At 42.5% G+C, this 18,045-nt stretch overlaps 1 pseudogene; it reads left to right on the plus strand.

The window, feature by feature from the left end:
- The first annotated feature begins 280 nt into the window (after nt 1-280).
- Nucleotides 281-5,890, plus strand: LOC141281001 (uncharacterized; annotated as a pseudogene).
- The last annotated feature ends 12,155 nt before the right edge of the window (nt 5,891-18,045 follow it).

Below are 18,045 nucleotides of genomic sequence, written 5' to 3' on the forward strand. Positions count from 1 at the left end.
TTAGTCGGTTTAGTTGAATCAATTTGAGTTTATTCTACATTTGTCAAATACTTCAGTAGAAAAAAATTCCACCTTGACATATCAACTTGTATAGATTTTGTCATTTATAGTAATTTCAGTGTTGTTGAATGAAAATCTAGCCACAGGAGGTCACAAGCCACTAGGTCACAAGCCGGTGTACTTTTTGTGCTGGTCCCAAGCCCGGGTAAATAGAGAGGGTTGTGGCAGGAAGGGCATCCGACGTAAAACTGTTGCCAAATTCAATATGTGAATCACTAACATGACTTCCATACCGGATCGATCGGGGACCGGGTTTACAACGACCACCATCGGTGTTGTTGACCTACAGGGTGCTGGTGGAAATTGGGCTAATGTTGGTCAAAGAAGGAGAGGAGGAAGGTGTGTCCGTAGACAGAGAGAGAAGCGAAAAGGCAGGAGTTTAGAACTGAAACTAGGGACTTTGAATGTTGGTATGATGACAGGTAACGGCAGAGAGCTGGTAGACATGATGCAGAGGAGGAAAGTTGACATCCTGTGTGTCCAGGAGACCAGGTGGAAAGGGAGCAAGGCTAGAAGCATTGGAGCAGGGTTTAAACTGGTTTGTCATGGTGTGGACATGAAGAGAAATGGAGTAGGAGTGATCCTGAAGGAGGTGTTTGTGAAAAATGTTCTGGAGGTAAAGAGAGTGTCAGATAGATTGATGAGTCTAAAGCTGGAAAGTGAAGTAGGTTGTGAGCAAGAGGAGAAAGACAGATTCTGGAGCAGGCTTGAGGAAGTGATGCAGAGTGTTCCCAGAGGTGAGAGAGTGGTGATAGGTGCAGACTTTAATGGACATGTTGGTGAAGGGAATATTGGGGATGAGGAAGTGATGGGCAGGTTTGGTCTTCAGGAAAGGAACCCAGAAGGACAGAGATTGGTAGACTTTGCTAAAAGTATGGAGATGGCTGTGGTGAACACATACTTTGAGAAGAGGCAGGAACACAGGGTGACTTATAAGAGTGGTGGCAGGAACACACAGGTGGACTATATCTTATGTAGACGCTGTAATCTGATGGAGATTAGCGATTGCAAAGTAGTGGTAGGAGAGTGTGTAGCTAGACAGCATAGGATGGTGGTGTGTAAGATGACTCTGGTAGTGAGGAAGAAGAAGAGAGTAAAGGCAGAGCAGAAGACAAAGTGGTGGAAGCTGGAAAAGGAAGAGGGCTGTGTGGTTTTCAAGGAGGAGTTGAGACAGGCTTTAGGTGGTCAAGAGGTGCTTCCAGATGACTGGACTACTACAGCCAAAGTGATCAGGGAGACAGGTAGGAAGGTGCTAGGTGTGTCATCTGGAAGGAGGAAAGACGACAAAGAGACTTGGTGGTGGAATGAGAAAGTTCAGGAGAGTATCCAGAGGAAGAGGTTAGCTAGAAAAAAGTGGGACAGTGAGAGGACAGAGGAAAGTAAACAGGAATATAGAGAGATGCAGCGTGAGGTTAAGATAGAGGTAGCAAAGGCCAAACAGGAAGCCTATGAGGACATGTATGCAAGGTTAGATAGTAAGGAAAGTGAGAAGGATTTGTATCGGTTGGCAAGACAGAGGGATAGAGATGGAAAGGACGTGCAGCAGGTTAGAGTGATTAAAGATAGAGATGGAAATGTGTTGACAGGTGACAGGAGTGTAAGGGAAAGATGGAAGGAGTACTTTGAGGAACTGATGAATGAGGAAAATGACAGGGAGAGTAGAGTAGTAGAGGCAATTATTGATGAGCAGGAAGTAGAAAGAATAAGTGAGGGTGAAGTTAGGAGAGCTTTGAAGAGGATGAAGAGAGGAAAGGCCGTTGGGCCTGATGACATACCAGTGGAGGTATGGAAGTGTCTAAGAGAGATGGCAGTAGTGTTTTTAACTAGGTTGTTCAACAAGGCTTTAGAGAGCGAGAGGATGCCTGAGGAAGGGAGGAGAAGTGTTTTGGTGTCGATTTTTAAGAACAAGGGAGATGTGCAGAGTTGTGGAAACTACAGAGGTATTGAGCTGATGAGCCATACAATGAAGTTGTGAGAAAGAGTAGTGGAAGCAAGGCTAAGGGGAGAAGTGAGCATTTGTGAGCAGCAGTATGGTTTCATGCCAAGAAAGAGCACTACAGATGCAATATTCGCTTTGAGAATGTTAATGGAGAAGTACAGAGAGGGTCAGAAAGAGCTGCATTGTGTCTTTGTAGATTTAGAGAAGGCATATGACAGGGTGTCAAGAGAGGAGCTGTGGTATTGTATGAGGAGGTCTGGGGTGTCTGAAAAGTATGTTAAAGTGGTGCAGGATATGTATGAGAGCAGTAAAACAGTGGTAAGGTAGGTGTAACAGAAGAGTCACGGTGAAGGTGGGACTGCATCAAGGATCGGCTTTGAGCCCTTGTTTGCGTTGGTGATGGACAGGCTGACAGATGAGATCAGACAGAAAGCTCCATGGACTATGATGTTTGCAGATTGTGATATGTAGTGAGAGCAGGGAGCAGGTGGAGGAAAGTGTAGAGAGGTGGAGGTTTGCTCTGGAGAGAAGAGGAATGAAGATTAGTCACAGCAAGACAAAATACATGTGTGTGAATGAGAGGGATCCAAGTGGAACAGTGAGGTTACAGGGAGAAGAGGTAAAGAAGGTGCAGGATTTTAAGAACTTAGGGTCAGCAGTCCAGAGCAACGGGGAGTGTGGAAAAGAGATAAAGAGGCGTGTGCAGGCAGGTTAGAATGGGTGGAGAAAAGTGTCAGGTCTATTGTGTGATAAAAGAGTACCAGCAAAAATGAAAGGAAAGGTGTACAGGACAGTAGTGAGACCAGCGATGTTGTATGGTTTGGAGACAGTTGCACTGAAGAAAAGACAGGAGGAAGAGTTAGAGGTAGCAGAGCTGAAGATGTTATGGTTCTCTTTGGGAGTGACGAGGATGGATAGGATCAGGAATGAGTTTATCAGAGGGACAGCACATGTGAGATGTTTTGGAGACAAAGTTAGAGAGGCCAGGTTGACATGGTTTGACATGTTCAGAGGAGGGAGAGTGAATATATTGGTAAAAGGATGCTGAGGTTAGAGCTGCCAGGCAGAAGGCCGAGAAGAAGACCAAAGAGAAGGTTTATGGATGTAGTAAAAGAGGACATGAAGGTAGTCGGTTTGAGAGACGAGGATGTAGGGGATAGGGCTAGATGGAAGCAGATGATTCGCTGTGGCGACCTCTGAAGGGAACAGCCGCAGGAAAAGAAGAAGAAGAGTGTTGTTGAATGAACTTGTGTCAATCTTGCTGGTTTTATTAGTGTTGTTTTCATTCCTAGGACAAGAATGTAAAATAACATGCAAATCCATTATACATTTTAATTTATGCAACAGTACTTTTTTATAAAACATTTTGTCTGCAGTAAACTAAACATAACAGTTTCTTATGTAAACAACATTTTTGTACTTATCCAGAAGTAGAAATATTTTAGTCCTGTTAAAAGATTTTTAACTTGTAAACTAAAGAACTTGTGAAAACTAGGAAGCAAAAAACAAAAATCTGCATAGTAGACTTCTCCTTAGCAACTTTACTTCATGAGCTTGTTTTTTGGGAATTGTGCTTTGGACGCAACCTCCGCCCATCCAGATTCATGAGAATCTTCTGCATCACTTCAAAGGTGCATTTGAGGTCTGCTAGGGACCTCAGGTTCAGACAGTATATTAGTCCAAATAATAAAGCACAGGTGTCCCCAATATTTCCTAACTCACGGAGGACCTCCACACCTTCGATCAGGACACCAATGTCCTCTGGCTTATCTTCAGGCTCCGCACCCTCCTACCGTATGACATACACCCCCATCACAGTTTGCTCCATGGAAGCACTGGCCTCGAAGTCTGTGTTCTGAGGGATGTAATGGGTAAAATGTTTTATGTGTGCTTGAAGCTATTACATCATTTCAGCTATGCACATAATATATTAAAATGGTCAGTCCAAACTTACATACACACTAATAAAACACACCTACGAATATTATAATTTATACTATGTCTGTTCTGAAAAAAAAACTGCACTTTAAATGATGTTTTATTAACATAGTTCGGGAGGAGCATGTCAAATAAACCACTTAAGTAATTCCAGCTGTCTATAATCAGTAATCAACTCTAGTACCACCAGGTGTCTGCAATCAGTAATCATCATATCTACCCAATCAGTACAAAGCCAAGCCATATGTAAGTCACAGTTTAGCTCTCCAAAGATCCTCTGCAGTCTTCAGAATCCCTCCACCACCCCTTCTCTTCTCACTCACCAGGTTATTTCCTAAACCTGGGGGGATACTCTGTGTTCGGGCCCATTTCCGAGCTCAGAGCCCTCTCCCCGGACAGCACACCAAATATGTTTACTAATTTAATCTATCCAACTTATTTGTAAGTGTGAACTCGTGAAATACCTCAAATTTATCACCATTAATTTCTCCTCTGAAGTTATACCAAGTAGGTATGCAACAATACACTCAACTCACGAATTGACTATTTAAAGTTCACAATAGGATTTTCTAATGATTTTTTTTAAACTGATGTTTTATGACTGAAAAACTTTTTAATTGTGCAAAAAGTGCAACTGAAATAGTATTTTATATTAATAAAAAAAGAAAGAAGCTTGTTTATCACCAAGGGCATATGGTTACATTTAAATGATTTAAAATTAAAACTTAATTTTTCACCAGTCATTTGCTTTTTTGAGAAATGGAAGGGTATTTTATAATATTGAACGCAGGCTTACCGAGCAGGACCCAAATGCAACACTGATGCTGCATTTACACCAACCGCGGTAGAGGCGTGAAGCGTGAGTGATTTCAATGTTAAGTCAATGTGCAGACGCGTCAGGGGGTCCCGCGGTGCGGAAGAGGCGTTCGGCACGGAGCGGAAGACGCGTTTCCGCCTTATTGGAAGCTCGCACGAATTGAGCGTTGTGCGCAGTACGCGGGAAGGGTGCTTTTGTGCATTTTGCGGTTCACACGAATTTGCGGCTGACGCCCGAGTTGAAAAATTTGAACTTTGGCGGAATTTCGCGCCGCGTTAACCAATCAGGAGCCTGCCTGCTGCTGTGGTGGCAGCCCCGCCTGGAGTCACTCACTCAACCAAGGCTTGATATTGTCTGTAAGCAGTCACTCGGAGCTATATGACACAAGTTGTTATTTCTATAGAGGAGACAGGAATAAAAAGGACCTCGCTTGGAAGAGTGTCAGTGAGGACTTTGGGCAACCTGGTAAGTTGTAATACACACTTCACTTTTGAGTCACATGACGTTTATCGACCCGCGCGGTTTATTTTCCCCCTATAGTAAGGTTACCAAATACAAACTGGTAACTCTCTCAATAAAAGCACAGTCAACATAAGTCATCCTACAAACAGACAACCGCATAGCACTTGCCCCTCCCACAAGAAGCGGAGTTTGCCTCTGACGCGCGTCAAATGCTTGCTTTTTCCGCGCGTCTACTCCGCTCTACACGCGCGAATGCATCCAAATTGTTCAAGCGGCAAACCACGCGCGGTAGACGCAATTTTCACGCCCAAAACGCGTTTGGTGTAAACTCAGGGTCCACAAGAGTGTATCTGTCCCACTGTTGTCTGTTACGTGACCGACGCTCTTCTCTCTCTCTTTCTTTAGGTGCCCTGCTGTGGTTCGGACTGTGCGCTTCCCAGCTGACGGGGGTGGTCCGACAGGGCGGGTTCTTCGCTATGCACAGAGGTAAGTATTTCACGGGTGACTGGAGCTTTAACTTTCTTCCTCAGGTTTGGAGCTGTAAGCAGAGGTAAGAGTCTACACAGGTAACTGAAACTTTAACTTTCTTCCTCTGGTTTGGAGCTGTAAGCAGAGGTAAGAGTTTACACAGGTAACTGAAACTTTAACTTTCTTCCTCAGGTTTGGAGCTGTAAGCAGAGGTAAGGGTTTACACAGGTGACTGAGACTTTAACTTTCTTCCTCAGGTTTGGAGCTGTAAGCAGAGGTAAGGGTTTACACAGGTGACTGAGACTTTAACTTTCTTCCTCAGGTTTGGAGCTGTAAGCAGAGGTAAGAGTTTACACAGATAACTGAAACCTTAACTTTCTTCCTTAGGTTTGCACAACTTTCACACTGGGGCAGTGGACTTACGGGGTAACACACGGCCCACCTAAGACTCCCTGTCGGTCGAAGGGGCAGCCAATATGCTCGTGTGGAGCCGACACTTCCCTTACTCCTCCTCCACTTATGGTTCCAGAGATGCTGAGCAGGGGCGAACTCTCAAAAAGGCTCCAAACACACCAGGGTTGTTAAAGCACACAGCGATATAACAGGCACCCTTCGTCCAAAGGTAACAACTACCAGATGGTCTACTCACTCCATTTCGTAGGTATACTTCACCACTGCCCTTTAGTCGAAGTCCGAATGGATCCGTCACTTTGCACTCAGGAGGTCCAATATATAACTGCCTTGAACCCACGCTCCTCTAGCCTCAACAGGCTGTTCTCTCCTCACGACTCCTCTGGTTCGTAGTGACTGCCGTCGACACAAGCACAGCACTCCTCTGCAAGCTTAAGTGTACACACACACACACAATGAAAACAATGACTCACCCACAGCACTCCTCACACTTTTCGTGACTAAGGACGGAGCCAAAACTCAACCCGGGCTCATTGTGTGGCTTAGCTGGGCGTTGTTCTTAGCAGAGGGGAGGGAAAAGTGCTTAAAGGATGAACGCCGGACCTCTTGTGCTTACTCCTGATTATACTCCTCGGCTCGCCCACTCTTCTCTCCACGGTGGGGCCGCAAATCTGCGTGCTAAACTTCACAACATACGTCAGGTAATATACCCTCTTCAATATCACTGGTGATAATGTACAATGTTACTCACGTGAGAGAGGCAATCCTCCACAACGCTGACTTCCTACGTTGTCTTCCAGTCTTACTCCCCGGCACGCCCATGTTTTCTCTCTACAGTGGGGCCGCTACGTCGTGTGCTAGACCCTCAATATAATTCAAGAGGTATATTCCCCGTTCCACTCTACGTATTATGCAGTGTTTCCCATATAAAGGCTCTACTTGGGCGGTGCGCCCAGGTAAATTGCGACCCGCCCAGGAAAAAAAAATAACTTTACGAATTTCCGTATTTTCTGAACTCGACTGGATGACCCGTGTTTTGTTGAGAGAGAGAGAGAGAGAGATAGAGAGAGAGAAAGAGAGGTGTTGAGAGAGAAAGAGAGAGAGAGAGGTGGGGGTCGGGTGACCATGAAGATGATGTACGCGTCATAAACTCATCATCCAGCGCGGCAAACTGGATCAACTGCAGCACATACGGAGCAGCCAGGGAACTACACTGCGACCAAAATGGTCGCTTATGTGCATATGTGTTTATAGCATCTAAGTTGGCTTCATTTTGCGTGCAAGCACGTTGTGTCTCTCCCGTTGAGTGTCCGTTCACGTGCTCTATGTTTCTCAATGAATTGGGTGCGACGCGAAGCAACCTCAGTGTCACATAGTATCCTTTCATGTTTCTGAACTTGAGCAGAGTTTTACCATTAGAGGTCTGGACGCGGGACCCGTACGGTTCCGGGTTTATATTTTAAATGGTCAGTCTGGTCCGGGTCGGTCCTAGTTCATTACTTCGGGTCCCAAGTCTGATTAAAATTGTATGTAAAACCTGAATCCATCAGAGAACGGCCGCGAGCGCTACCGCGCTAAAGCTCGAGTGCTGTTTCAGACCACGCGCCGCTTCATTTTCTTTATCCCATTTTTTAATAATCTTTCTATTAATAGACCATATCTTTACTAAAATCTAAACAGTTTGTACAGAGATTGTAGCAAAAAGCAGTGCTAATACTGAACGAGCAAAGCTCTAGCTGACTCAGGCTATAAAAAAACGCAAAGCTGTAATGTAAAGTCTGTCATCGGGACAGCAAGTAGACTTTTAAATCTGAAATAATTAGTGGATTAAGCTTTTTTTTTTTTCGGAAAAAGAGAAATAGAAAGCAGAAGCAGTAAAATTGCCTATCTAATAGAAATTATTACCATTATAACATCAGTCACATTTATAATCTATAGACCTGCACTGTCTATTAATATACTATACATAGTATTGTATATAATTGAGTTTGATAAAAGGGGTCATCAAATTGCTTCATATATCAGTGCAAAAACATTAAGTGTTTTCGTGGTGCTTTGACAAACAGTGTCAGCTTTGTTTATGGCAAAGAAAGTTTGTGGTGGTTAGATTAATGAACTATAATGTGAAATTAATATTAATGTTTAATAAATCAAAGTATTGTGTTGTGTCGCACATTATTAGTTCTTTGTCACATGTATAGTAGACCATTTTTTGTCGGTGGATAGTGATTGCCCTTTTCACCAGCTACCACCACAAGTAAATTTCAGATCTATGGGAAACACTGTCGTGGAGTATTGGCAAATGCACGTGAGTACCATCATACATCATAATACAGTGTTTCCCATAGATCTGAAATTTACTTGTGGTGGTAGCTGGTGAAAAGGGCAATCACTATCCACCGACAAAAAATGGTCTACTATACATGTGACAAAGAACTAATAATGTGCGACACAACACAATACTTTGATTTATTAAACATTAATATTAATTTCACATTATAGTTCATTAATCTAACCACCACAAACTTTCTTTGCCATAAACAAAGCTGACACTGTTTGTCAAAGCACCACGAAAACACTTAATGTTTTTGCACTGATATATGAAGCAATTTGATGACCCCTTTTATCAAACTCAATTATATACAATACTATGTATAGTATATTAATAGACAGTGCAGGTCTATAGATTATAAATGTGACTGATGTTATAATGGTAATAATTTCTATTAGATAGGCAATTTTACTGCTTCTGCTTTCTATTTCTCTTTTTCTGGAAAAAAAAAGCTTAATCCACAAATTATTTCAGATTTAAAAGTCTACTTGCTGTCCCGATGACAGACTTTACATTACAGCTTTGCGTTTTTTTATAGCCTGAGTCAGCTAGAGCTTTGCTTGTTCAGTATTAGCACTGCTTTTTGCTACAATCTCTGTGCAAACTGTTTAGATTTTAGTAAAGATATGGTCTATTAATAGAAAGATTATTAAAAAATGGGATAAAGAAAATGAAGCGGCGCGTGGTCTGAAACAGCACTCGAGCTTTAGCGCGGTAGCGCTCGCGGCCGTTCTCTGATGGATTCAGGTTTTACATACAATTTTAATCAGACTTGGGACCCGAAGTAATGAACTAGGACCGACCCGGACCAGACTGACCATTTAAAATATAAACCCGGAACCGTACGGGTCCCGCGTCCAGACCTCTAATGGTAAAACTCTGCTCAAGTTCAGAAACATGAAAGGATACTTTGTGACACTGAGGTTGCTTCGCGTCGCACCCAATTCATTGAGAAACATAGAGCACGTGAACGGACACTCAACGGGAGAGACACAACGTGCTTGCACGCAAAATGAAGCCAACTTAGATGCTATAAACACATATGCACATAAGCATATGCGACCATTTTGGTCGCAGTGTAGTTCCCTGGCTGCTCCGTATGTGCTGCAGTTGATCCAGTTTGCCGCGCTGGATGATGAGTTTATGACGCGTACATCATCTTCACGGTCACCCGACCCCCACCTCTCTTTCTCTCTCAACACCCCTCTTTCTCTCTCTCTCTCTCTCTCTCAACAAAACACGGGTCATCCAGTCGAGTTCAGAAAATACGGAAATTTGTAAAGTTATTTTTTTTTCCTGGGCGGGTCGCAATTTACCTGGGCGCACCGCCCAAGTAGAGCCTTTATATGGGAAACACTGCTCCACGATACAGTGGCCTTCCAGTACTATTTCCCGGCTCACCCACACTTTTCTCCACAGTGGGGCCGCGCACTGAGTAGTAAACTCACAACACACGTCAGGTAAAACAATCTCCTTAATACTTCATCAATAACATACTGGGTACTCACACTATGGATGACACTCTGCTGTTTTGTTTTTCCCGTTTAGCTTACCCACCGCTGTAATTCGTCCTCAACAAGGCCTTTAGTGAAGACTCTTCAACATGGCTGCTCCAACAACGTCAACACATGACAGCACATCCACATCACAACGGTAAGTATTCGTTACGTACTCAACCCAGTCGATCGTATCCTTGATACTTCCTCCACTCGGTCACTAGCGAACTCTGCTCCTTCTAAGAAGATTCTACCCAGGCCTTCACCGAACCAGTTTCCGCGGGCACACACAATGCAGCGATCCAGAACAAAACACAGCACAGCAACAGCACAGTACCAGCACTCCTTTTACAAACAGCCTCCACTCCTTCCTTTCGCCTACTTCGGCCACCGCACTCTTTCCACTCGCTTTAAGCGATCCCCGGATCAACGGTGCCTTCAGACTCTTCAGAAGAGTGGGTGTTTGATCCGCCCTCGACTCCCCCAATTGTGTTTCTGCAGATCTATTTATGTGTCTCCTCTTCAACACATCCTCCAATCACAAGCTGCTGTGTTAAATCCTCACACCTGTTGCTCGTGAGCCCTGAATTGTGTTGCCACCCGAAACCAGGAAGTAGTCGTGTTCGAAAATTTTAGTCGGGCGGAAACCGTCTCCGGGCGGAACCAATCTTCTCCATTTTAGTTCCGCCCTATATAGTCACCTGGTGACACTGTGAAGGGGTGGTCTGTCGAGACTGTGGGCGAGTCTCTCAGCTGACATTTAAATGTGAGCGGGAGTAATTATGTGTTAGGATCCTGCCGGAGTCCTGTTGGTTAATTATATCTAGTGTGGCAGGGTTCTGACAGTACAATGTTTTGTGTGGGAGAACGTGGTTTTAGTGTTGTCATATTAGACCACGTTTTTCCTTTGTCTTGTGACTTTTCCCCCCTCCCTTGTTTTCTCTTGTCATTGTGTGTGGTCATTTATCCCCGCTCCCTTGCATTCTCCAGTCTTTGTTTTTATGTCTTGTTTAGTCTAGTGCAGTGGTTCTCAATTCCAGTCCTCGGGACCCCCCTCCAGAATGTTTTAGATGTCTCCTTATTTGAAACACCTGATTTCACTCATCAGGCTCCTTAATTAACACACTAACAAGCTGATGAACTGAATCAGGTGTTTCATATAAGGAAACATCTAAAACATTCTGGAGGGGGGTCCCGAGGACTGGAATTGAGAACCACTGGTCTAGTGTACTGTTTTCATGTGTATATATATATTTATATATATTTTTATATATATAAATATATTTATGTGTTTTGTCTTGTTAGTGCTTTGGTTGTCTTGTGTTTTGTGTTTGTTTCACAGGTTCACATGTGCTTCCCTCACAGGTGTTCCTGCTCTGTGTGATTTCCCCATTGTGTCATCCTCACCTGTAGCTTGTTTTCCCCTCTTCGGTTTAGTATATATTCCCTGTGTTTTCAGTGTCTCGTGGCAAGTTCGTCTGTGTATGTACTCGCCCGTTACTAGCCTTGCTAGTTTCCTGTTCTGTCTTGTTGTGTACTTTTGATATTCCCGTCTGTTTATTAACTGTTTCCCACCCTTTATCTGTGCCCTCTGCCGCCCAGGATTTACATCTGAAACTCTGAGATTGCTGGCGGCTTCAAGAACTATTTGTCGTCTGTCTGTATTAAGGACTGCTTACTCCATGTGCCTGCCTTTAAGTCTGCTATTTCCAGCTATAGCGGCGGACGCTCATCGCAGTTTTGCCACTGTCCGGCAGGGCAGTCATTCACCACAGGAGCTGTCCAATTCCTCCTGTCAGCACCACTAACTCTCTCACTCTCTCTGCCCGCTGCAGGATTCCCCTCCGCGGCTACTTCGGGTGCTTGCTGCAGGGCTGACTGTGGATCATTTTGTGTCGTGTTTGGATTTACTGTTGTAAGATACTTTCTCCCACCATTCGTTTGTCTGGCCGGAGCCCGAACGTGTGTGGCTTGTCTCCCCAGTGCCTGTGTGTGTGCTCCTTGCCCCAGACGTCTGTCTCGGAGTGGCCTTTGTGCCCAGACGTGCTACTGTTTGTTTACATTCATTATTGTTTAAATAAATATTTTCTGTTATCCGCACTGGGATCCATTGCCTGTTTTCTCTCAGCCTAACATTATGAGTTTATATGGACGCAAACTAATGTTATGTCAAAGTCCGCTGCTTGTTTAGCATGTAAACATGCTGCACAGTGTTTTGTACATGTATATGTTAGAGCTTTCTCTGAATTTTCAGCACAATTGATGAAATAAGATCGTGCAACTTTCACGCGCTTGCAAAATGAAACTACGGAGATCAGCCGCATTCGTTTTATCAATGAAAGGCTAAAAATAGCGCTGTTCACCGTCTGTTTACGTCAGAAGTCAGAAAAGACGTAAAACATTGTGCTCAGTACCTCAGATTAGATAAATGGGCAGAGAGAAGGCGGTCGCGTGTGGCTGTTTGAACACATTCAACCAAATATGCGTTTACATTACAAAAGCAATCCGAACGAAAGAGGTTTTGACTACCTCTGAATTTGGTCGAAAGTGGACAAGCTCAAAACGTTTTGAACACCGTTTACACCTGGCATTAACGTTGTCCACTTGTGATCCGATTGATGAAAACGCATGTTAATGCCAAGTGTAAACAGCCTCAAAGAGTGACAAATTAAAGGGGTCTGAATACTTTCCGTACCCACTGTAACCTTGTTTAAGCAAACTAAGTTTACCTGCTGTATGTTAACTGACATTAAGAGTCAGACCCTAGACTGTTGCATCAAAATCTCAACCGGTTGTAGTCCTATACACATTTAAATTGATTTTTAACTGATTCACAATGCATCGTTACATCCCTACAAGCAAGTAAATGTCCTCTTTCCATCTCTTTTCCAGCTTCTTTGCCAAACATACATAACTCACCTTATAATCCTTCACAAGCTTCTCCTGGTCTTCGTTCAAGTAGATGCACAAGGACTTGAGGACACATGCTCGTCTTGTTTGAATTGTGTCGTCCGGAGGGGGGAAAGGATACTCCTTTAGGCAATATACTTTATTTTTCAGAGCATTCTTAAAAGGCAATACATGGTGCTTTGCGATTTCTACCCAAAAAGGTTTACCATGTGATATTATTCTTTACATTAAGATCTTAGCTGAAGTAATATAATAGCTGCACACTAGGTAGAAAGTAACAAATTACATTTTACTGTACATTGTCATGTTACTGTAATTAGTAGTTTTGTGTACCTGTACCTTAAAGTGCCCATATTACGGGTCCTTTTCCACAAGTTATATAGGTGTATGAGTTCCATAAAACATGTTTTATAAGTTGTTTGCCCGAAATAGCTTGTAGTCAAAGAGTCTTACCCATCTGTAGTAGCCTCTGTTTCAGTGCAGTTCAGATTGTGCCGTTTTGAGCTAGTCATTACATATTTATGAGCTGCTGCTCGTTTGGCCACGCCCCACTACTATCGTCATGTGCGCAAGCGCAGTGGTGTCGCGCGAGCAATGGTATCGCGTGAGCAGTATCTATATACTGTATATTATTATTAACGGTTTATGGTACAACCTGGCGAAATTATGACTGATCAAACATCGATGGTTCACCCTTACATGGTCCAACCCTACATGTTCGACCCAGAATCTGATCCTGAAGGAGGAGAGGAGTCTCCTGCAGAACCGGAGACTCCGAGAACCGAGCAGGACGCTTCTGAATGGTTAGTGAAATAATGAGTGTTGTTTTAACTTTGATATTAGTAAGTGCATTAGCCACACAAAGGTACCTAGCTAGTAATCTGGCAATCTATCTTTAGAAGCTTTGCGATTATTTATAAAAGTTATTGAATTTGTATACACACATAACTTATAAATAAACTGAAATTTTATTGTTCACAAAACGTCAACTTATCGGTTTTAGCTGTAGTTTCAAATTGTCGTGCAGATGTATTTGCATAGTAAACACAATATAGTCTAACTATTCACGTATTTACCTCAGGTTGAGTAAAATTACTATGTAGGTAGAGCAAACTCGTTCAAATGTAATACGTGGGTGCTATTAATGTTTGTAAATATCAAGTTTCTTATTTCTATAGATTAATACATGCATGACTCTTATTGTATACGTTTTTTAGGTGCACATGTGGAAATTGTGGAATAATGCCATCAGAGCCTGAGAACATATGCTGCCAGGAGGTGCAACAGGTAACATTAGCTTTCATACATGTTTGTTACATATGGTTGCAGACAACATCCCACTGAAGATACTTACCTTATGTTATGCAAATAGGTTACAAGACGGCTACAGCAGCTGGAAGAAAGGCCAACATGTATGGTGGATCATCCAGGTTTTAAACCTGTCTGCCTAAATGTGTTCTCACTTCAGAATGCATGCAACATTTACAGGGCTGACTACGGTCCGTTACGGCTACGTGGGATAGAACAGTAAGTTTTATACGTAATAACATAAATATAGTTAGCCAATTCCATTATTTTCGATCATGTCTTTAGGATATAGCCTAGTATTTCCAAATGCAAATACTGTAACTATAAGTATAATATAAACTCACAAGAAACATTTTACAGATAAAATAAACATTTATTGACTACTGTCATTTGACAAATACAGTGTTGACAGATTCACAGAATCCATATTACATAAATGTAAACACAGACATTATAGAACCTGTTGATTACCAATGTACATTTTTCTCAGTCGTTACAGGTTTCTAGCCTATAGAAGCTTTGTGAGCTGGTGCTGGGGCTTCCTTGGTTGGAAGATAAGGGTAGTTGATCCCTTCATGTGTGGTACTTCGGATCCGACAGGAGTTTCCAGATGCCCAGGGAACATATGGAGGCTTCAAACTACCACCTCTCAATTGAATCTGGAGACATACGTGGCGATGACTTCATCCATGTCTGGATGCTCATATTGTGATGACAGGTCCGGCGGGATGTTTATATTCAGGATCTCGTCTCTATATGATGATGGGTCGACAAAGACTTTCTCCATGATCAGGTCCATCAAGTCATCAGCATACCCTGTGACACACACACACACGAACATTACTACACTGTTCCACAACTGTTCAAATTTTGACATTTTGCAGTGTATTTTCTCAGGTATTGAACGTTGTAATATTGTGTGCATTTTCATGTTCCTAATTGTTTTTTCAGAGATGATGCATAATGACCAATTTATATTTTATTTATTGTGTGGACAGTATTGTAGCATTATACGTAATTGTTTATTTGATTGAGTGAGAATAAAAAAATTACGGAATGTTGCCTCCGTCTTCACTGGTCTGGCTCTGCACTCTCCCTTCCTGGATTTTGGAAAGCTCAGTTTAAAACGAGGATCCCCTGATGATGTGGTGGCTTGTCCTCGATCAACATTCTCATTATAATGCAGTGCAGCCAGGTAAAGTCTTAGGCAGTAAAAAGAAAACAAAATGTGAAAACAACTGCAAGAAATTGGTTAATGTTCTCAAAAAGTAAACCGTTACATTTACCTGCACAGCATTCCTAGATATGGATAGACCACGTTTTTGGGAGCGAACCGTAGGATGACGCTATGGAACGACTCCAAAGAGGACGTCTGGTAGTGGGGACTGAGTTTTGCAATGTCCTTCAGCACAGTCTTTTTGGTCAGCTCCTTTTCTAGGTTGTAGAATGCAGGAGTTCCTGCAAGATAAAAACAACATTATAAAATACATCATATTATTGGAAATGACCATTCTTGCAGCTAATAATTTTAACCAAACCAGATGAATGAAACTAACCTGCTGAGAGCCATTTACTCTTGTCCCTTGTTTTTTGAATTGTGTGGAAGCATTTTGGGAAGATGGGGTCATCATGCACATGAACATCCCGAACATGGTTCAGGAGGGAGGTCCATTTAGCCACTCTCTCTGGCCCAGTTTTGGATGATGCAGCTGTCCAGTACATGTGGTTTCTGATTGCCAGTATCCACCGCTTTAGTTTTTGACAGTCCTTTTTCTTGCTGATTTTGTCCACTTTCTTTGAAAGCCCTGAAAATAAGAATAAATATAGTTTTTTTTTCCAAAAGTTAGCACAATATGAATATACAATAGTTATAGGCATACAAGCGGTTTTCTGTATGTAAAAAAAGCCCACCAATACATTCAGCAAATACTTATGCAATTAACCCTCACTTGAAACCAAAGAAAATGTACCTTTCTCCATGTGCCAGACATCATAGAATTGCGTGACGCTTTCCTCCCTCAGGAATTTTTGGATCTGTGGGTGGCGGTCGGTCACGATGCAATCGATGTTTACATCTCGTGCACGTAACAATGACAAGCTCCTCTTCAGGCCCTCTTTCTCCATGTATGAGCTCCCACCAACCTCATTGCTCTGTGAAAAAGCACAAGTATGGATCCATATTTAAAATGTGTAGCATTGGCAAAATTTATAAATCAAAAACAAAAAAATTTTATGTATCCTGCCCACCTGAACCAACTGGAGATCCACAATAGTGTTGGTGTTGAGGTCCATTATGGTATAGCTGCCATATTTTGCACAGTGCCCTGTGAAAACATTGTAACATTTTTGTATAGATGTATGTGGTTTGTCTTTATAATAGGTCTATCCTTTAAAAATCAAGCAAAACGTAGTCTTAGCATTTACAAAAATATACCTGGAGAATCTGCCCTCATGTCGCCACCGAGAATGACTTTCTCATCTTGGCTGAGCTGCTGCAGCACAACCTCCTGTGAACGTTTCCAGGTGTGTACAATAGCTGGTTCTACAAACATTCTGGCATGACGACGGAACGTGTCATATAGAAACATCTGCAGACGCATTGCCTTGAACACCTAATTGTACACAAAAAAAAAACAGTTTTTTATAACATAATACATATGCCATATAGAATAATGTAGCAAGCTATTAGTTAGTCATTTTTCATTTACCCTTTGAACTTTGAAGAACGAGGCTCCACTGATGTACACTGCAGTAGAAAGTTGTATGTTCCCAGCTGGTGTATTATCCAGAAGGGGCTGGCTTTTCCAACTGCGTGAATACTCACAGTGGTTGCAAATCTGATCTACTGATAAAAATGTCCCAAGCCTTTTGGTTTTTACCAGGCATGCCCGCTTGCATGTAGCCACACCTCAAACAGCTCCATCAGACAGGTCTCATACACAATGTACTTTCTGATTTCCTGTGTAGAAGTGAATGCAGCATCTCTGTAGATGGAAGGGAAAACTATTTCAGCCACACTTTCACAAAATCAGCGAACAAACTTAAAAATTATAATATACATTTAGACAAAGACATTTCTGTAACTCACGACATGACTGTTGTCTCTGTCAAAGTTGAGGCTGAGTTTGCAGGGTCATAGGATGTGTCTGGGTCATGGAAAACAGTAAATGAGCTCCCCTCTAAAGGGTCCTCCTCCTCCTCATCCTCCTCCAGACGAGGTCTCTTACATGGAGGCTTTATGGGTGTTGAGCTTAGAAAAGGAAGTGGGGCTACGAAGGGATCAGTGGATGTGCCAATCACCTTGCAGGACACAGTAGCCTGGACAGCTGTAATAAAGTTATATTTTATATGAAAAAAGGCATTTTAGGAGTAAAATATCACAGTACTGTCAGTATAAATCCAAGCAGTAAGCCTACTGTAACACTTGATCAAAAGCTATTTGCAATCTATAAAACTACAAACCTTCACTTTTGTAATGTGAAAGAGTCCTAGATGACAGTTGTGTGCCAACACTACGTCGTTCAGCGGGCTCGGTCTGGCAGCCAATTTCTCTTGTGAGGTTAGTTTGTTGTGATGTACTGGCCTATATAAAAAAAGAGAAATGCCATCAACATTATTTATTATGCCAACAGACAAATCAAGCAAAAAAGTATCAATAACAAATATATTCCAGGAGAACAAACTCATTACATATAATGATTAGCTTCAAGTGTAAATTCTGATGTGATGTAGCAGTCTCCCCTTACGAAAATTAACCATGGTTTAACTACAGTAAAACCAATTAACTATGGTTACTGTAGTAAAACCACAGTAACCACAAAATAACCATTAGTGATGGGATTTATGGCTCTTTCAGGGGATCCGGATCTTGGCGATCCGTTCCTTTCAAAGAGCCGTTCAAAAG

This window comes from Paramisgurnus dabryanus, chromosome 18, assembly GCF_030506205.2.
Source record: "Paramisgurnus dabryanus chromosome 18, PD_genome_1.1, whole genome shotgun sequence".
Lineage (NCBI taxonomy): Eukaryota > Metazoa > Chordata > Actinopteri > Cypriniformes > Cobitidae > Paramisgurnus > Paramisgurnus dabryanus.